General features: G+C 43.4%; 1 long non-coding RNA gene across 1 annotated transcript in view; it reads left to right on the top strand.

Moving 5' to 3' along the window:
- LOC131193539 (uncharacterized) overlaps positions 1 to 22221 on the top strand; it is a 41166-nt gene that overhangs the window by 17561 nt on the left and 1384 nt on the right. The window contains exon 3 of the long non-coding RNA XR_009153936.1: positions 18803 to 18920. This is a non-coding gene — a long non-coding RNA (uncharacterized LOC131193539). The remainder of the gene's footprint in view (positions 1 to 18802; positions 18921 to 22221) is intronic.

The raw sequence follows: 22221 nt of genomic DNA, 5'->3' as shown, positions 1-22221 counted from the left end.
CTTTCTGCAAAAATACCTTTAATAAGATGTCACTATTACTGGCCTGCGTTGCAAGTCTTTGTACTTTGAGGCACAGGGTGTATTTCTAATCAGGCAACAAGGAAACACGAGATTATAAACACGATTAGTTACAAGTTCATTGCAAAAAGACAACATTATAAAATAGACTCCAGTTGCTATACTTAAACCACCAAATGCAATCGCTAAATGTTAGGCCACTGCTTTGGTTGGCCCAGCTGACCTGGCCAATTTTCTCTTGAAGCAGTGTTTCTCAACTATGGCTACTTTAAGAAAGGTGGATTGCAACTCCCAGAATTCCCCAGCCAGCCATGGATAGGTATTAAAGTCCCCCCATCTTGAAGTGACTAGAGTTGAAAAGTATTGTCTTGATGCCTAGCCACAGATCCAATATACAATCTATGCTTTTAATGCTTGCTAAAAATTTAGTACTACATGCCTATGGAGATTTTATATATAGAACTAACTATAGAACAAAGGAGAAATTTCCTGACAGTTAGGACAATTAATCAATGGAACAACTTACTTCCAGAAATTATGAATGCTCCAACACTGGAAGTTTTTAAGAAGATATTGGATAACCATTTGTCTGAAGTGGTGAAGATATTGGATAACCATTTGTCTGAAGACATTTCGCTTGTCATCCAAGAAGCTTCTTCAGTTCTGACTAGATGGTGGGGGAATGGAAGGATTTATATTCCTTGCAGACAGCTGGTCATTCTTTTTAGAGAGTCACTGAGGCCACTTGGAGATTTATTTGTGAGTTTGCACTACTCAGGTGATCCTGAGGACACAGATAAACCTCCTAGTGGTCTCAACGACTTTCAAAAAGAATGCAAATGACCAGCTGTCTTCAAGGAATATAAATCCTTCTATTCCCTACCATCCAGTCCAGGAGTCTCCGACCTTGGTCCCTTTAAGACTTGTGGACTTCAACTCCCAGAGTCCCTCAGCCAGCAAATCTTTGCTGGCTGAGGGACTCTGGGAGTTGAAGTCCACAAGTCTTAAAGGGACCAAGGTCGGAGACCCCTGATCCAGTCAGTCAGTGTCCCAAAAGTCCTTTTTCAGGAGGCAACTGGGCTTTCTTGTGTCCTGAAAAAAGCACCTTTGGGACAACCATGGCCTGAATGACTGAGTATCTACAGACATCCAGTCAGAGTTGAAGAAGCCTCTTGGATGAGAAGCGAAAATACCTTGAAAAGAAAAACAAGAAAGTCCAGTTGCCTCTTGAAAAAATAACACCTTTGGGACATTCACTGCTGCAGTTTGAACTCTTACTATGCTCAGGAGCTCCATGCAAAAACTTTTTATTAATGTTCAAATGGCTTAAATTCTTCCACAATAGCCCTTTAGTCCAATGTGCAGAAGAATTCGTCAAGGGTGATTTAATTGTCACTAGACAACCTGTGGACTAACTGGATCATCTTTTGTCAATATTTAATTTTCTAAAACGATGACAGAATACTCACCAGCAGGGAAAAGAAAACAAAACCAGTGGAAGTGGAAGTTATTTGGGACTTCCTGCCAGCCTGTCTATTGATTTTGCTTGTGGGAAGATGGCAGGGAGCTTTGGAAATCCCAATCCCACGGATGCGTCAAGGGGTGAAACTTTGCAAATAAAACTGTCCGGACATCCTGGATATTTCAATTCCAAGGGAATAATGGGTCCTGAATTTTGTATGCGTTCTTTAAGTTAGCACATACGAAGTATTTTTTTTTATATAAAAAACTAGTCCCCTGGCACAGTGGCTCCTAACTTTTGTGGCTTGGCAAATAGTATGGAAACAACCGGACAGCATGAGTGGAGGGCCAGTGCGCACACGCGCACACACACAGCTCCCCTCATGTAAGAGAGAAGAGAAGCCTTTGGGGTCCAGTTTTGTGTTCCTTCAGACTTCTCCACACAGCGCAGTGGTTAGAGTGCAGTACTGCAGGCTACTTCTGCTGACTGCTGACTGCCTGCAATTTGGCAGTTCAAATCTCACCAGGCTCAAGGTCGACTCAGCCGTCCATCCTTCCGAGGTGGGTAAAATGAGGATCCAGATTGTTGGGGGCAATAGGCTGACTCTGTAAAACCGCTTAGAGAGGATTGTAAAGCACTGTAAAGCGATATATATACAAGTCTAAGTGCTATTGCTATTGCTAAAAGCATTTGCAAAGGGACGAAGGCCTGAAGCAGCGTGAGATCACTCCCCCAAAGCCTTTTGTTCGTTTGCAAAAGCTTTTGGTGTGGAAAAGAGAAGGCTTTGGTCTCGTGCTCCTTCGGACTCGCTGTTGTGGTCCACCAGTAGCCTGCAGAGCTGGCAGCGGAGTCGGACAGTGAGAAGGCTGTAGAGAACAATGGGTCAGTCCTGGATTTAGGGAAAGGCCCAGACGAGGGCTCTGCGTCAGAGGCAGAGGTGGGGCCAGGGCCATCTAGGAGCGATGCAAGGACTCCGGAGCCTCCAGAGGCAGACAGCAGAGAGGCAGAGAAACAGGAGAAGCCTGTTCCTAGTGCACGCATGCGAAGAGCTGCCAGAAGGCAAGAGCAGTTCAAGCAAAAAGGACGACCCAGGAGTAAAGCCAGGAGATGATTGGCCCCTCCCATAAGGCTTAAAAGAGCAGCAACGGCTCTTGGGTTCTTTGTAGGAAAGCAACATTGCTACAATTGTTTCCTGTCTCCTATTTCTGAACTTTCTGGGGTTCTTGCCAAGAAAAGTATTTGGCAGGGTGCCAAAGAAGACAAAGGTTCGTAATAAGTCCGAAGGACTTTGTTTTGGATTTAATTTGGACTAAGCTGAGAATGAAGTAATTCTCGGCTGTTCTAATAAAATATGTTTGTTTAGGACTGATTGTGTCTGGTAATAACTACTTGGACCTAGGTCACAACAATAAGTCTAAGTGCTATTGCTATTGCTAAAAGCATTTGCAAAGGGACGAAGGCCTGAAGCAGCGTGAGATCACTTCCCCGAAACCTTTCACCTGTTTGCAAAAGCTTTTGGTGTGGAAAGGAGAAGGCTTTGGTCTCGTGCTCCCTCAGACTTGCCGAGGCTTCCTGACGCTCCAAAAGTGGATCGGCTGTCCTGTGCAGGCAGCTTTGATGAATCAGGGAGGGTGAGCATGGCCTGCTCGTCCCACTCAGCCTCTGCTCTCACTACTCTGCTTTTGGAGCATTGGGAGCAGGTGGCTTGGTGGCCTGGCTGGAGGGGTGGGGGAGAGGGAAACTGGGGCATGTGATGTGCGGGCCGGCACGTGTGCATGTGCAGCTCCACACATGCAAGAGTGAAGCCTTTGGGGTATCACTTGTGCGAGTGGAGCTGCACATATGTGCACGCACTGACCTGCCACTCACATGGCCCAGTTGTGAATAGGCTTCAGCCTGATAGTGGGCTGCGGCCCAGAGGTTAGGGAATGCATCATTTTGCCTAACTGAAAGTTACAAACAGATAGGAGAGTTATAGTAGTATATAGATAGGGGACTAGACACTGCCTGCAGGTGAATTCCCTGTAGCAGTGGTCACCAACCTTTCGGACCTCAGGGACCACTAAATTCATAATTTTAAATCCCGCGTACCACTAATATAATCTGCCTAATGACCAGCTGGGTGGGTGTGGCTAGGTGGTCATGTGACTCAGTGGGCGTGACCAACTCAATGTCACTTACTTCGAGGCCAGGTACCAGCCCTTGGAGGCTCAGCGGGCTGAGATGGTCAGCCAGTTCCAGGCCATGATACAGTCCCACTGGTACGAGGCCCTCGGGCTCTTCGCCACCAGTGGCACTTCCCCCCAGCCTTCGCCCAAAGCCCCACACCAGGAGACTGAAGCAGACCCCAAGTTGGAATTTCTGCCCCCCCTCCGACCCGTACAAAAAGACCCCAAAGGGAGAACAGCAAGATAAATGTTCATTGCACGTATCCAGCCCAGGGGCTGTAGTTTGAGGACCCCTGATTTAGTGCAATATAAAAAATGCAAAAAACATTTCTGCAGACCACCAAAATTTTCTCACGGACCACCAGTGGTCCACAGACCAGGGGTAAAAATGGTGACAGAGGATGGAAACTCTATGTGCCCATCATAACATTAAAAAAGCTAAGCCAATCATTTTCTACTCCGCATAAAATTGCAGCTCTTTGTTCCATCCTCCACCAGCCACCAAGGTTAATTAAGGTGACCTTACAAACTTGAAGTAGCTCATTGTTCCTTTTGGACATATTTCCCTCGGTGTACTAACGTGTTCACTAGCATTTTTTTTTAAAAAAAAAATTTAGAACAGGCATTCCTCAACTCTTCTCTGCAAAAATAAAAAATAAAAAATGCATTGCATGTTTATACAATATACAGTCAGAAATGATGCACGTGGTGCAAGATGGAAGCTGGTGGAAAATCTGACGTTGGTACAAAAAAGAATGATCCAGGTATGGGTTTTTTTTGGGGGGGGGTGTCATTCAATTGCTCCCATTATCTTTTGTCCCCTGGCCTGTCCCATCCTTTTCATGTGCTGCTCTTTAAACGACAAAGACCCCAGGGACTCTGCTAGGCATTGCCTCATCCCATTGCTATGGGGTTTGGATGCTGCAACATCTGGAGGCATAATGCATATGTTTGGTTGCCCTAGCAACCAGCTTGCTCGTGGATAAATACAGTCAGGGAAAACTTTTTCTTCCTTCCTAACTATCTTTCCGTCCTTTTGAAGCAAAACAACCTCCAGCTTCATCCCCGGCAAGGCTCTCGATTATAAAGCGGTGAGAGACTCTGTTGAAAGGGCAGTAGTGGTTGTCCTCAACTTACCACAGTTCATTTAGTGACCGTTCAAAGTTACAACACTGGAAAAAAGTGACTTATGGCCGCTTTTCACCCTTGCGACCGTCATGGCATCCCCGTGATCACGTGATCAAAAATGGGGACTGACTCGGATTGTGTTTGCTAAAAACTGGAAAAATGAGAAATTACCTTTGCAAGATGAAATAATTAGGAAGATGATGGAATGTGCAGAGATGAGTAAATTGACATTTGAAATTAGAGACCAAGATGATAAGCAATATTATAAAATATGGGATTTATTCTATAATTGGTTAGATGGGAAAATATGTTAGAAAAGAAGGTATATTTACGAAAGAGATGTGTATTTTGAGATTGCACAAGAAGATATGTAAACACCCCTTCAGCATATTGAAATTGTTTGACGTGAATGATTTTTTTTTCTTTTTTTGTTGTGGAAAAATAAAATTTTCATTTAAAAAAACAACAACAACTGGGGACTGACTCACTTTTATGACTGTTGTAGTGTCCTAGGGTGATGTGATCACCTTTTGTGACTTTCTGACAAGCAAAGTCAATGGGGAAACAATAAGATTCACTTAACAACCGCTGTATACTTGCACACTTTCTGGGATCTGAGCATCTTTTTTATATTGTGGTGATCAAAACTGGATACAATATTCTAAGTATGGTCTCACCAGTGCGGTGTTGAGCAGTACTACCACTTCTCGTTTTGATGCTATCCTTTGATGAACGTATCTTTTCTTTTATGTACACTGAGAGCATATGTACCAAGACAAATTCCTTGTGTGTCCAATCACACTAGGCCAATAAAATTCTATTCTATTCTATTCTATTCTATTCTATTCTATTCTATTCTATTCTATTCTATTCTATTCTATTCTATTCTATTCTATTCCTCTGTTGATAGAATAGAATAGAATAGAATTTTTTTATTGGCCAAGTGTGATTGGACACACAAGGAATTTGTCTTGGTGCATATGCTCTTAGTGTACATAAAAGAAAAGATACGTTCATCAAGGTACAACATTTACAACAAAATTGATGGTCAATATATCAATATAAATCATAAGGATTGCCAGCAACAAGTTATAGTCATGCAGTCATAAATGGAAAGAGATTGGTGATGGGAACGATGAGAAGATTAATAGTAGTGCAAATTCAGTAAATAGTTTGACAGTGTTGAGGGAATTATTTGTTTAGCAGAGTGATGGCCTTCGGGAAAAAACTGTTCTTGTGTCTAGTTGTTCTGGTGTGCAGTGCTTGAGGGTAGGAGTTGAAACAGTTTATGTCCAGGATGCAAGGGGTCTGTAAATATTTTCACGGCCCTCTTCTTGATTCGTGCAGTATACAGGTCCTCAATGGAAGGCAGGTTGGTAGCAATTATTTTTTCTGCAGTTCTAATTATCCTCTGAAGTCTGTGTCTTTCTTGTTGGGTTGCGGAACCGAACCAGACAGTTATAGAGGTGCAAATACAGCCTAGGACTGATACAGCCTAGGACTGCATTGTTTCTTTTGGCAGTTGTAGCACACTGCTGGCTTATAGTTAAGTGGTGGTCCACTAGGACAGGGGTCCCCAACCTATGGGCTACAGCCCACTACCGGGCCACGGCCTGTTGGCCACATGGCTGCGTGAGTAGCTAGCCAGTGTGCGTGCGTATGCAGGCACACACATCCCCTCCCACTCATGCTAGCGCTGCTGTGAGCGTTGCATGGGCACTAGCATCACCACAAGTGATGCACAGCTGCTACCATTGCAGCATTGCTGCAGGCACCGCGTGGGCACTACTGTTGCAATGAGTGCCATGTGGGTGATACCATCGCTGCAAGTGTCACACACACACACTTGTGGCCCTGTTTGCGCAGGTGCTACCATCGCCGTGAGTGTTGTACACATGCACGCAGCCCCATTTGTGCACACGTATTGTTGTGACTTGTCCTCCCTCTTCTCCTCAGCTGGGCCCCTCCCGTCTCCAACCGGGCCTGTTATCAGACTCCGAGTCTGATAATGAAGATGAATGGCCTGTCATGCCTCCAGCCCCCGACCCTGGCCCCATGCCCGGAGAGAATTCCAGGAGTGGGAGGACAAGCCTGATAAACCTCACTCAGACAGTGTGTGTTCCTTTGGCTCAGCCGTCAGAGCAGGACGTCAGCCAGGTGCTGGAATTACTCGGCCCTACTCCCTCTGACCCCTCCCTTTCCCAGAAGCTGCCAGCAGATCCAGCTGAAGACAATTCAGACTGGGAGGACCCTCGCTTCCGGAGATCTGAGAGGCGACACCAGCAGAAGGAGGGGTGGGGCAGGCCTGGATAAATGCTGAGTCATGGAGCCACACCCCACAGCCTATATAAAGAACCTGCTTTTGGCATTCCAACCTTGAGTCAAGCAAAGTCTTATCAAGTTTGCTGATACCGGACCCTATTGCTGAAGTCACATCTTGGACTCCTGCCTGCCCTGATAAACCTCGAAGGAACTTGGCAAGCTGCAGAGGCTTTGTTGCCAAGTTTGTCACGGACTTCCTTGACTCGTTTGTCGGAGTGGGGGGTGGGACACGACACGTATGCACAAATAAATGTGCCTGCCATCCTCCCTCAGCCCACCAACCCAGGACATCAGATCCATCTCATACTTGTTGTGTGTTGCCCGCTCTCACCGCAGCCGGGGTCTGCTTATCTGCTTCCGAACGCTGAAGAATGTCCTAGCATGCCTCCCGGCCCCAGCCCTGGCTCCATGCCCAGACAGGCTGAGGAGGGGGCATCTCCCGGCCCCAGCCCTGGCTCCATGCCCAGACAGGCTGAAGAAGAGCAAGTATCTCCAGCCCCCAGCTCTGGCTCCATGCCCAGGCAAACGGAGCAACTAGACCCCTCCCACTCCTCCACAGCATGTCAGCCTGAGGAAGGTCAATTACCAACAGCTGCCGATTGGAGTGACCCTCGTGTCAGAAGACTTGATAGGCGGAGGCAACAGAAGGAAGGGAGGGGCAGGCCTGGATAAGTGCTGAGTCATGGAGCCACACCCCATGGCCTATATAAAGGATCTGCTTTCTGGCATTCTCTGAGTCAGGCAAAGTCTAAACATATCTTGCTGAAGTCACTTTCTGGTCTCCTGCCTGCCCTGAGGACTTTTCTAGGACTTTGGCAGAGCTGCAGAGGCACACCTGATTCGGATTTCCCTGACCCGACCGTCAGCGGAGGAGTGGGACACGACAATACTCTACTGCACACAGTCCTGTATAGCAGGGGTCCCCAACCCCCGAACCATAGCCCATTTGGAACTGGGCTGCACAAGCAGCCAGCTCACAGGCTCGCAAGCAAAATTCCATTTGCCTGAGTAGCAGGCATGTGTGCCTGCCGTTTCCGCAAATGGAGCTCAGTGGTGGTATTCAGCCGGTTCTATCCAGTTCATGCGAACCGGTAGGGGCGACTGCTGAATGCCCCGCCCACCTGCGCAGACATCATGACATCCCATTTTTCCACATTTTTGAGGCTCTGCGCATGCACACATACATTTGCGAACCAGAAGGGAAAGTAAGTGAATACCACACCTGGTGTGAGTGCACTCACATGCCCACTGCTTGCAGAGAAACTTCCCCTCCCTCCCGCCAGTCCACAAAGCCAGAAAAATTGGGGAGTGCTGCTGTATACTATTGTACTTTCACATTGTGTTTTCTTCTGCAGGGTGGGGGGACGCCTGTCAGCTTTGGAAGCCGTAATAGGCCAGAGCCTTCTACGCTGCCACTTTCCCATGTGCGGGAAAGTAGAAGGGGGGATTTGGTAGAAGGGGGCCATTAGACATAATAACATTCTTCCTGCTGGTCAAGGTTAGGCCGAGCCTACATCTGAAGAAGGAGTGACCAGAGTGATGTCTCGAGATGGGACAGTTGGCGATTGGAGCATGTGATCGGCAGAGGGGTCAAGGAGGTGGTGATTTTGGAGTTTGTCTTATTGAGAAAAAACCCAGATCCCCAGATTCGGAGTTTCCCCAATTGTGCCAGTTTACCTATGCTAGTAAAAGAACTTTGAAAGATGTTTGCTTCGGAGTCTTTTCTGCAGGAGGGGTTTTTCTGGAATGCTGACAGTTGACCTTTGTTGTCACAGAAATATTTTCAAGGTCTTGTCCAAGTTTGTAATTTCTTTCCTGGGGTTATTCTCCTCTTTTATTCTAAACGTATCGTCCATTTTTATCTACTCCCAAGCCAATAACAATAAAACCAAGCCGTGTCTTCACTTCTTCACTGCCAGTTGTGAGTTCATTGGTTGACATTGTCGTCTTAATATTTAATATTAAGCTAATCACTTTCACTTTCTGTTTTGTAATGAGCCCTGCTAAGTCTTCATTCTTGGCTAACGGAGCGGCCTGTACTGTGTATCTCAAATTATTATGTTTTTTAGCTCCCATCTTGACTCCAGCTGTCATTTCCTCTGCCCTTCCTATAAAATATTTGCTGCAAAAGTTAAAGCTACCTGGGGATCATACGGACTCTTGTATCGCTCCCTTCCTCATTCTGAACAGTCCTGTTTCTTCAAAGTCAGCTCTTACCGTTAGATATTGACAAGATACGTAGTTTTCCCTCTGGTCCGCAGTTTGAGCGGGAAAGGTTCTCAAACCTGTTTGGCTAAGCCCTCTGACAGCTCTCTATAAAAGGACAGGCTGTCAGAGAGGCTGGCTGCTGGATTGTACATAGTTGCTGAATGAAGAGCTGTTGTCTGAAGTCTGTCTCCAGTCTCCTCATTCTCCCAACTTAACACTTACAGTAGCTTCTGGTTCATTGGCCCAGAAGAATAGTTAGGTGTTTTGGCCACCCACCAGCCTTAATATGTTCCATGTTCCGACACAATCGACACAAGGCTTAGCAGGACTCAACCACAAAAGTCAATATTTTCTTCTTCTTTTTTTTGTTCTCCATTCTCCCTCTTAGGTTAGTTTTTTTGCTCACCTCCCCCCACCCCTTTTTTTTTTTTGAAGCCATCCATTTGGCATTCCGCTTTCCACATGTGACTCTATTCTTCCTAAAAGATCTTCAGCAAAAATCATTTTCACCCTTTTCTCCTTTCTTTTGTTTATTTAAGGAAATATACGGAGGAGGGAGAGAGGCAGTTTGGTGTCATAGTACCGGCCTAGAAAGTGGAGGATGTGAGTTCTAGTCCAGGCAGGGACAAACCAGCTGGATGACCTTGGGCCAGGTCATTTTATCTCAGCCCTAGGAAGGATGAAAGGATAAACAGCTTCTGAAAATGTTGCCATGACAACTGAAGGGATTTGCCCTTGTAACTCCTCCTCCTCCTCCTCCTCCTCTTTCTTCTTCTTCTTCTTCTTCTTCTTCTTCTTCTTCTTCTTCTTCTTCTTCTTCTTCTTCTTCTTCTTCTTCTTCTTCTTCTTCTTAACATAACATAACATAACATAACATAACATAACATAACATAACATAACATAACATAACATAACATAACATAACATAACATAACATAACATAACATAACATAACATAACATAACATAACATAACATAACATAACATAACATAACATAACATAACATAACATAACATAACATAACATAACATCAGAGTTGGAAGGGACCTTGGAGGCCTTCTAGTCCAACCCCCTGCCCAGGCAGGAAACCCTACACCATCTCAGTCAGATGGTTATCCAACATTTTCTTAAAAATTTCCAGTGTTGGAGCATTCACAACTTCTGAAGGCAAGTCGTTCCACTTATTAATTGTTCTAACTGTCAGGAAATTTCTCCTTAGTTCTAAGTTGCTTCTTTCTTTGATCAGTTTCCACCCATTGCTTCTTGTTCTACCCTCAGGTGCTTTGGAGAACAGCCCGACTCCCTCTTCTTTGTGGCAACCCCTGAGATATTGGAACACTGCTATCATGTCTCCCCTAGTCCTTCTTTTTATTAAACTAGACATACCCAGTTCCTGCAACCGTTCTTCATATGTTTTAGCCTCCAGTCCCCTAATCATCTTTGTTGCTCTTCTCTGCACTCTTTCTAGAGTCTCAACATCTTTTTTACATCGTGGCGACCAAAACTGGATGCAATATTCCAAGTGTGGCCTTACCAAGGCATTATAAAGTGGTATTAACACTTCACGTGATCTTGATTCTATCCCTCTGTTTATGCAGCCCAGAACTGTGTTGGCTTTTTTAGCAGCTGCTGCACACTGCTGGCTCATATCTAAAGGGTTATCCACTAGGACTCCACTACTACTACTACTACTACTACTACTACTTCTTCTTCTTCTTCTTCTTCTTCTTCTTCTTCTTCTTCTTCTTCTTCTTCTTCTTCTTCTTCTTCTTCTTCTTCTTCTTCTTCTTCTTCTTCTTCTTCTTCTCCTCCTCCTCCTCCTCCTCCTCCTCCTCCTCCTCCTCCTCCTCCTCCTCCTCCTCCTCCTCCTCCTCCTCCTCCTCCTCCTCCTCCTCCTCCTCCTCCTCTTCCTCCCTCCTCTTCCCACCTTTTCTATTTAAATAGTCAGGGTGGTGCACAAAACCATCAAGTCAAGCTATCATTACTTAGCAATTAAAATACCCATACCAAACAGACGCTTTTACGCATATAACTGCATTCACAAACGGCAGCCATTTTTTGTTTTGGTTCCTGCCGAAGTGTTATTCCACAACCACTCATATAAACAGACTGAACTTTATTTACCATTTGAACTTCACAACGAAGAGCCAGCCAACCTCTCCTGGGAGATAACCTCGGTCCTGGCCAGGTGGACCAATAGTTCGATGGCTTGCAAAGTCAGGAGTGCTGGACATTGAAGAACGAACCATATGTTTTTTTTCCCCATTCGGGTCTACCTTGTCATCAAGTCGTGCTTGCCAGGTTGCAGGCTTCAGTGTGGACCAGCTGGAGATACTTCAGTTGTGATCTAATTCTGTTTTATTTTCATCAGAACTTCTTGGGACGCAGGTGGCAAAAACCCTGTTCTTCCATGATGTCTTGTTGTCTTTCTTCAGCCAGGAAACGATCATTGGCTAAAATGTTTCTACCATTCTGGTTCTCCAAAGACTAAAATCTCTCCAAAGTCTGAAGAAGTTATCTTGCCATGCATAATTCTTCCCCCATGTATCCGTCCTTATTTGGCCAAGTGCAGGACAAGAGAGGGCCCATATTTGTACATAAGTTAACTAAGTTGTCATCACTATTATTAAGTTGCTCTTCAGAGAGCCAGCCCAGGTTTCTCTGAAATGAGTTGTCATAATACATAAAATGCTCTACTTTCACAAAAACAGCTACTTAACCCTTGCAATAAATATTATTCAGAGCTTATAGATTCTTGTTCTTAGAACTTACTGTTTCCCTGTTCTTCCTGCTAGAAGATATGACCATTTAGATATGAACCAGCCGTGTGCAGCAGCTGCTAAAAGAGCCAAGACAGTTCTGGGCTGCATAAACAGAGGGATAGAATCAAGACCACATGAAGTGTTAATACCACTTTATAATGCCTTGGTAAGGCCACACGTGGAATATTGCATTCAGTTTTTGTCGTCATGATGTAAAAAGATGTTGAGACTCTAGAGAGAGTGCAGAGAAGAGCAACAAAGATGATTAGGGGGCTAGAGGCTAAAACATACGAAGAACGGTTGCAGGAACTGGGTATGTCTAGTTTAATAAAAAGAAGGACTAGGGGAGACATGATAGCAGTGTTCCAATATCTCAGGGGTTGCCAGAAAGAAGAGGGAGTCAAACTATTCTCCAAAGCACCTGAAGGCAGGACAAGAAGCCATGGGTGGAAACTAATCAAGAAGAGAAGCAACTTAGAACTAAGGAGAAATTTCCTGACAATTAGAACAATTAATCAGTGGAACAACTTGCCTCCAGAAGTTGTGAATGCTCCAACACTGGAAGTTTTTAAGAAGATATTGGATAACCATTTGTCTGAAGTGGTGTAGGGTTTCCTGCCTGGGCAGGGGGTTGGACTAGAAGGCCTCCAAGGTCCCTTCCAACTCTGTTGTTGTTGTTGTTGTTGTTGTTGTTATTAAAATTGCTAGGCTTAAATCTTATTAATTTATTTTTATTATTATTATTATTATTATTATTATTATTATTTTATTTTATTATTATTATTATTATTATTATTATTATTATTATTTTATTTTATTTATTATTATTATTAATTAATTAATTATTATTTGTCAGCTCTCAGCCTTTGAATTGGTTCTTTTCCCACATCAGATCCGATGAAACCAGGTTTAATCCTGTGGCTTAAAAACCGAAATGCTGTGATTTTGATCACCATAACATTAGGTATTTTTACTGGTGTAGAAATGTAGAGAGATTTTATTATACAACTGCATTTTGTTTTTATCTTCATCTTATTGTTCTCAGCGATGTAACAGATCCTGGATTTTGGATGCATTCTTTAATGCGTTTGAGGTGATTTGATTTAAAAATAAATCTTGCTCTATGATTGACGGTTTTACCCAGTTAAAAGTTACAAACAGACAGGAGAGTTTTAATATTATATATAGATGCATCTGATGAAGGGAGCTGTAGTTCAAGAAAGCAGGTCTTTTAATAAACATGTGTTAGTCTGAAAAAGTGTTACCAGACGCCTTCTGATTTTTGGCTACTACAGACCGAAACAGTTCTCTTCCTACAATGTATACCCAGAAGGGCAATTTAAAATTAGGCAATGATTCCTGAGCGCAAACTTTGTTTTGTACTTGTTGATGTACAAGTCTCACATCTGGTATGTGGATAAGAATTTGGAATGCCTGCAAGGACTCTTGTATAGGGTAACTCTAGGCCCTATTCTGTTTTACCAGAAGGAAGTTTAGATCCCAGGATTATTTTATCTGCCCAATGGATAAAAGGTGAAGGTTCCTCTCGCACATATCTGCTAGTCATTCCCAACTCTAGGAGGCGGTGCTCATCTCCGTTTCAAAGCCGAAGAGCCAGCGCTGTCTGAAGACGTCTCTGTGGTCATGTGGCTGGCATGACTAAACCCCAAAAACGCAAGGAACGCTGTTACCTTCCCACCCCTATTTTTCTACTTGCATTTTTTTACATGCTTTCAAACTGCTAGGTTGGCAGAAGCTGGGACAAGTAACAGGAGCTCACCCCATTACGCGGCACTAGGGATTCAAACAGTTGAACTGTCAACCTTTCAATCGACAAGCTCAGCGTGTTGTTTGAAAAGTTCCATGTTTTCTCTGCGTAAATGACATATACTACTTCTACATGGGAAAGGAGAGAGAGAGAGTTGGACATATTTTGACCTTGAAGAAAATGTGAAACTGGTTTTGACATCGCCCATTTCGGCTGCAATCTGAAAAATGAACCAAGCACATACCCAGAAAATACAAAAGCCAGCATTCTGGTCAAAAAAATCCCTTTGGAAAACGGATAAAAAAAAGAACCAGGTTTTATTTATTTATTGTTTTGATGGGATTAATGGCCAGTTCATGAGAAAAAAGCCACGGAAGGTCATTTTTTTTATTTAGGTCGTCCTCGACTTACAACAGTTCATTTAGTGATTGTTCACAGTTACAACGGTTGCACTGACAATAGTGACTTGTGACCATTTTAGCAACATCCTCATGGTCACGGGATTAAAGTTGCTTAGCAATTGACTCATATTTATGACGATTGCACTGTCCCGGGGTCACGTGATCAACTTTTGTGGACCTTCTGACAAATCAATGGGGAAGCCAGATTCAACTGACAACCTTAATAACTTAACTGCAGTGATTGACTTAACAGCTGTGCCAAGAAATGACATAAAATGGGCAAAACTGACTTAACAATTGTCTCACTTAGCAACGGAAATGTTGTGCTCATTTGTGGTCATAAACAGAAGATGATTTGTATATGATTACAGCTGCAAATTGACTATGTGCACAACATTGGGAAGCCTCTGAAATACCTACATGGTAATGAACAATCTAGAGGGACGTGGTGGCTTAGTGGGTAGGACGCTGAGCTTGTCGATCAAAAGGTCGGCAGTTCAGCTGTTCGAATCCCTAGTGCCGTGTAACGGGGTGAGCTCCCGTTACTTGTCCCAGCTTCTGCCAACCTAACAGTTCGAAAGCACGTAAAAAATGCAAGTAGAAAAATCGGGACCACCTTTGGTGGGAAGGTAACAGTGTTCTGTGTGCCTTTGGCGTTGAGTCATGCCGGCCACATGACCACAGAGATGTCTTCTGACAGCGCTGGCTCTTCGGCTTTGAAACGGAGAGTCGGGAATGACTAGCACGTATGTGCAAGGGGAACCTTTACCTTTACCTTTAATGAACAATCTATAAAAATCATTCTAAACTATCAATTAAAAATAAGACACTATCTGGGGGAGGGAAAAAAATACAGATGTTTGGGAAAGGAATTTGGATCCTGAGTGGGGAGAAACAAAGATATGTGGTCAATAATTGGGGGAGAAACCAACATTGTTAGTTAATAGTCTTCATATTGTAAAATGGGAAAACTGAGATAAAAGGAAAATAGGGGATTATTGCTTTTGGTGCTAACTTTGTTCGGTTGCCTCCCATTGAACCAGGTTACATTAGATCAGTGGTGGATTGCTACCAGTTCGCCCCGATTCAGGCGAACTAATAGCAGTGGTGGCAGGAGGCTCAGCCCATCCGCCTGGATGTCATTAAATATGATCTGCGCATGCGCGAGCGAACCAGTAACAAAGGTAAGTGAAACACATTCCTGCATCAGATGCCATCTGACCTGATCCTATCATTCTTACACTTATTTCCGCTATCACAGGGTTTATTGGTAGGGTTTATTGATATTTATTTATATATTTTATATATATTTTATATTTATATATATATATATTATATATATATATATATATATATATATATATATATATATATATATATATATATATATATATATATATATATATATATATTATATTTATATATATATATATATTACATTTATATATATATATATATATATATTATATTTATATATTTTATTTATTTTATATTGATATATATTTATATACAGGGTTTATTGATAGGGTTTATTGATATTTATTGATAGAGGGCCGTGAAAATATTTACAGACCCCTCGCATCCTGGACATAAACTGTTTCAACTCCTATCCTCAGAACGACGCTATAGAGCACTGCACAACAGAACAACTAGACACAAGAACAGTTTTTTCCCGAAGGCCATCACTTTGCTAAACAAATAATTCCATCAACACTGTCAAACTATTTACTGAATCTGCACTACTATTAATCTTCTCATCGTTCCCATCACCAATCTCTTTCCACTTATGACTGTATGACTGTAACTTTGTTGCTGGCAATCCTTATGATTTATATTGATATATTGACCATCAATTGTGTTGTAAATGTTGTACCTTGATGAACGTATCTTTTCTTTTATGTACACTGAGAGCATATGCACCAAGACAAATTCCTTATGTGTCCAATCACACTTGACCAATAAAAATTCTATTCTATTCTATTCTATTCTATTGCATGAACTTCAAGTCCCAGAATTCCCCAGCCAGCATGCTGGGAGTTGAAGTCCTCATGTCCTAAAGTTGCCAAGGTTGAGAAATGCAGTTTTAAGGTGCCGCTCCAGCAAAGTTCAAATAAAAGTCATATATTTTTATCCATTTTCGTTCCTTAGAAATGGCACCGATAAAACAGCATCACAGTTAAGTGGAAAAAGGGCCACATGGAAGAAACTCAATAATCACACATTCCTTCCCACCCTCCCTCCCCCAGATTTATTGCATAAGATAAGCTCCATAACTTTGATCTAAATCACCCGCACCTTACTTTTCTTAGCATGAATGAACCTGGTTCCCTCCAGATGTGCCAAAAATGCTTGTTTTTCTTCCAAGACAGTTAGAGGGCTTCAGATTCAATCCAGCATTTTGCTAGCACGTGAATCCAAACAGAGCTCTTTGGGAAGCCAATGAATTCTTAAATCGTACAATTTAGAACGTAAGAGCATAGAATAACAGGGTTGGAAGGGACATTGGAGGTCTTCTAGTCTGACCCCCTGCTCAAGCAGGAGACCCCTATACCATTTCAGACAAGTGGCTGTCCATTCTAATCTCTTCTTAAAAGCTTCCAGTAATGGAGTTCCCACAACTTCTGAAGGCAAGCTATTACAATACCTTGGTTGATTGCTCTCATCGTCAGGAATGTTCTCCCTAGTTCTAGATTGCTTCCCTCCTTCGTTAGTTTGTTCCATCCATTGTTTCTCGTTTGATTGAAGCTGTTGATTGAAAATTCAATCAACTTGAAAATTCAATCAAGCTTGAAAATTCAAGCCTTCCCTGGATCCAGCTATTTTATCGAACTACCGTCCGGTCTCCAACCTTCGTTTTGTGGCGAAGGTTGTTGAGAGTGTGGTGGCACATCAGCTCCCTCGGTACCTGGATGAAACTGTTTATCTTGACCCGTGCCAGTCCGGCTTCCAGCCTGGGTACAGCACGGAGACGGCTTTGGTCGTGTTGGTTGATGATCTCGGGAGGGCCCGGGATAGGGGTTGTTCCTCTATCCTGGTCCTACTTGATCTGTCAGCGGCTTTTGATACCATTGACCATGGTATCTTGCTGCAGCGGTTGGGGGGCCTGGGAGTGGGGGGCACCGTTTTTCGGTGGTTCTCCTCCTATCTCTCCGACTGCTTGCAGACAGTGTTGGCGGGGGGGGGGGCAGAGATTGACCGCGAGGCACTTCACGTGTGGGGTGCCACAGGGGTCGGTTCTCTCGCCCCTCCTGTTCAACATCTATATGAAGCCGTTGGGGGAGATCATCTGTGGTTTTGGGGTGAGTTGCCAGCTGTACGCTGATGACACTCAGCTGTACATTTCCACCCCGGATCACCCCAACGAAGCCGTCGATGTGATGTCCCGGTGCCTTGAAGCCGTTCGGGTCTGGATGGGGACGAACAGACTTCGACTCAACCCATCCAAGACGGAGTGGCTGTGGATGCCGGCATCCCGGTACAGTCAGCTAGTTCCGTCGCTGACTGTGGGGGGCGAGTCACTGGCCCCCAGGGAGTTGGTTCGCAGCTTTTTTTTTTTTACATTTATATCCCGCCCTTCTCCGAAGACTCAGGGCGGCTTACATTGCATAAGGCAATAGTCTCATTCTATTTGTATATTTATATACAAAGTCAACTTATTGCCCCCCCAACAATCTGGGTCCTTAGGCATTCTCCTGGATGCAGGGCTGTCGTTGGAAGAACATTTGACGGCCGTCACCAGGGGAGCTTTTTATCAGGTTCGCCTGATCCGCCAGCTGTGTCCCTTCCTGGACCGGGACTCATTATGCACGGTCACTCATGCCCTCGTTACCTCCCGCCTGGATTACTGCAATGCTCTCTACATGGGGCTCCCCTTGAAGAGCACCGGGAGACTTCAACTGGTACAGAATGCGGCTGCGCAGGGGATAGAGGGAGCGTCTCGGAGCTTCCATATAACACCTCTCCTGCGCAAGTTGCACTGGTTGCCGGTGGTCTTCCGGGTGCAATTCAAGGTGTTGGTGATCACCTTTAAAGCGCTCCATGGCATGGGACCAGGTTACTTATGGGACCGCCTACTGCCTTAACCAGGTAACCAGGTTACTTACGGGACCGCCTACTGCCGCTAATAGCCTCCCATCGACCTGTGAGCTCCCATAGGGAGGGTCTCCTCGGGGTGCCGTCAGCTAAACAATGTCGGCTGGCGGCCCCCAGGGGAAGAGCCTTCTCTGTGGGGGCACCTACCCTATGGAACGAACTGCCTCTGGGGCTATGCCTTCTTCCTGACCTCCGGGCCTTTAAGCGCGAGCTCAAGACTTTTTTGTTTCACCGAGCAGGGTTGGCCTAAGGGTAATTTTTAATGGGTGGTTTTATTATTTGTTATTTTAATATTCGGCCTATGGATTCAGATTTTTAAATTTCAAATATTGTGTTTTAATTTTTGTATATGTCTTTTTAACTTGGCTGTAAATCGCCCTGAGTCTTCGGAGAAGGGCAGTATAGAAATGTAAATAATAAATACATAAATAAATAAATAAATAAATAAAATTGAAGCTGTTCTCTTTTACAGGCTGCCTGGAGTCAAACCCCATTGAACGTGGTGGAACTTATTTCCAAATTTCATGTGAACAGAACAAATGACCTGGAAATAGACTACAGCTGTAAACATGTCTCACATGCTCTGTGATGTAGGTTATTTTCTTATTTTTCTTTCATTGTAGTTTCTTACTTGTACCTTCACAGGCATTGATTGATTGATTGACTGACTGACTGACTGACTGACTGATTCATTCATTTTTGATGCTGAATCTTTTTGCTGTATACGCACTAGAAAAAATGCAGAGGAGAGCACATACATGATCAGGGGACTGGAGACTAAAAGTATGAAGAACGGTTACATGAACTGGGCATGGCTAGTCTAGTGAAGAGAAGGACCAGGGGTGACATGATAGCAGTGTTCCAATACTGGAGGGGCTGCCACAGAGAGGAGGGGGTCAAGCTGTTTTCCAAAGCACCTGAAGGCCAGACAAGGAATAATGGATGGAAACTGATCAAGGAGAAATTCAACCTAAAAATAAGGAGAAATTTTCTGACAATGCAAACTATCAACCAGTGGAACAGCTTGCCTTCGGAAGTTGTGGAAGCTTTCAAGAAGAGACTGGACTGCTATTTGTCAGAAATGGTGTAGGGTCTCCTGCTTGGGTGGGGGGTTGGATTTAGATCAGGGGTCTTCAACCTTGGTCCCTTTATTTATTATTTATTTATTTATTTATTTATTCACATTTTTATACCACCCTATCTCCCGAAGGATTCAGGGCGGTTTACAGCCAGATAAAAAACATACATATAAATACAGAATAAAACATCAATTAAAAAACTTATTAAATAAGGCCAAATATTTAAAATATCAATAAAAGTAATAAAAACCCCAATTAAAACCAAATTCAAAATTTAAAATTCTAGTCCAGTCCTGCGCAAATAAAGAGATGTGTCTTAAGCTCGCGGCGAAAGGTTCGAAGGTCAGGAAGTTGGCGAAGTCAACTTTGCTGGCTGAGGGACTCTGGGAGTTGAAGTCCACAAGTCTTAAAGGGACCAAGGTTGGAGACTCCTGATTTAGATGACCTACAAGATCCCTTCCAACTCTGTTAATCTCTTAAATATACACTTGTTAAGTGATGGTGCATCAGCTGTATGTCACCCTAGAACACCTAGAGCGCCAGCGTGCTTACTGTTCCTGTCCTGATGTTCCCTTTGGTTGTATTCAATTTGTATGGTTATTTCGTGCTTATACTTATATATATTGTTGTGTTTGACAAAATAAATAAATAAATAAATAAATAAACAGGGGTGTCAAACTCGCACCATCATGGCGGTGTCACGTGACGTATTGCGACTTTTCCCCCTTCACTAAACCGGGCATGGGTGTGCCCAGCACATTATTATTATTATTATTTATTATATTTGTATACCGCCCATCTCCCGAAGGACTCAGGGCGGTTCACAGCCAGATAAAAACATACATATAAATACAGAATAAAACATCAATTAAAAACTTATTAAATAAGGCCAAATATTTAAAATATCAATAAAAGTAATAAAAACCCCAATTAAAACCAAATTCAAAATTTAAAATTCTAGTCCAGTCCTGCCCAAATAAAGAGATGTGTCTTATGCTCGCGGCGAAAGGTTCGGAGGTCAGGAAGTTGGCGAAGTCAACTTTGCTGGCTGAGGACTCTGGGAGTTGAAGTCCACAAGTCTTAAAGGGACCAAGGTTGGAGACTCCTGATTTAGATGACCTACAAGATCCCTTCCAACTCTGTTAATCTCTTAAATATACACTTGTTAAGTGATGGTGCATCAGCTGTATGTCACCCTAGAACACCTAGAGCGCCAGCGTGCTTACTGTTCCTGTCCTGATGTTCCCTTTGGTTGTATTCAATTTGTATGGTTATTTCGTGCTTATACTTATATATATTGTTGTGTTTGACAAAATAAATAAATAAATAAATAAATAAACAGGGGTGTCAAACTCGCACCATCATGGCGGTGTCACGTGACGTATTGCGACTTTTCCCCCTTCACTAAACCGGGCATGGGTGTGCCCAGCACATTATTATTATTATTATTTATTATATTTGTATACCGCCCATCTCCCGAAGGACTCAGGGCGGTTCACAGCCAAAAAAACAACAGAAAACATATAATACATATAAACAGCTAAAAGAATAGACAGTTAAATTCAATTGATGCCCTAAAACTATAAGTATAAATTTTAAAACCTCATTTAAACCCCTTTTATTAAAAATCCCAATTTAAAAATTACGTTCAAGCTAGTCCTGCTCTTCGAAATAGTAACGTCTTCAGCTCGCGGCGGAAGGACCTGAGATCGGGGAGTTGACGAAGCCCCAGAGGGAGCTCGTTCCAGAGGGTAGGGGCCCCCACAGAGAAGGCCCTTCCCCTAGAGGTCGCCAGCCGACATTGTTTAGCTGACGGTATCCGGAGGAGGCCCTCTCTGTGAGAGCGCACTGGTCGGTGAGAGGCTAATGGTGGCAGTAGGCGGTCCCGTAAATATCCCGGCCCTAGGCCATGGAGCGTTTTAAAGGTGATAACAATAACATGACGCATCCGGCCCTTAGGCCACAAATTTGACACCCCCGCCCTAGAGGAAATGGATTAATCTGGATTCAGACCTGGATAGGGAACTGAGATAGCATTGATTGTTCTCCTGAATGACACTGCTCTGACGTAAGCAATAAATGATGAAAATCTAATACAGCTCATCCTCGACTTATGACCACAACTGAGTCCAATATTTCTGTTGTTAACTGAGACATTGGTCAAGTGGGTTTTGCCCCATTTTGCCAACTTTTTTTGCCACAGTTGTTAAGAGAGTCACTGCCGTTGATAAGTTAGTGTCACGGTTGTTAAGTGAACCTGGCTTCCCCATTAATTTTGCTCGTCAAAAGATCCCAAAAGGGACACTGTGGCTGTCGTAAGTATGAACCAGTTGCCAAGCCTCCGAATTTTGATCACGTAATCACGGGGATGCTACAAAGGTCGTAAGTGTGAAACACGGTCGTCACTTTTTTTAGTGTCGTCGTAACTTTGAACGGTTAGTAAGTGACGCGTTGTAAATCGAGGATCACCTGTAACAAATAAATGCAGCTAATCCTCAATTTACAGTCACACCTGGGACCAGAATTTGTGTTGCTAGGCAAGGCAGTTGTGATTTTTTTATAATCTTTCTTCCCATGATTGTTAACCAGATCATTGCAGTTGTGAAGCGAATTATGCGATGATTAAGTGAACCAGCTTCTCCCATTGGCTTTCCTTGTCAGAAGCCAGCAGGGAAAGTCGTAAGTGGAGATGATGATGATAATAATAATAATAATAATAATAATAATAATAATAATAATAATAACAACAACAACAACAACAACAACAATAATAATAATAATAATAATGTTTTAATTTGTATACCGTCCTTCT

The sequence above is a fragment of the Ahaetulla prasina genome, chromosome 2 (assembly GCF_028640845.1).
Source record: "Ahaetulla prasina isolate Xishuangbanna chromosome 2, ASM2864084v1, whole genome shotgun sequence".
Lineage (NCBI taxonomy): Eukaryota > Metazoa > Chordata > Lepidosauria > Squamata > Colubridae > Ahaetulla > Ahaetulla prasina.
This window is presented reverse-complemented; position numbering and strand designations above follow the sequence as displayed.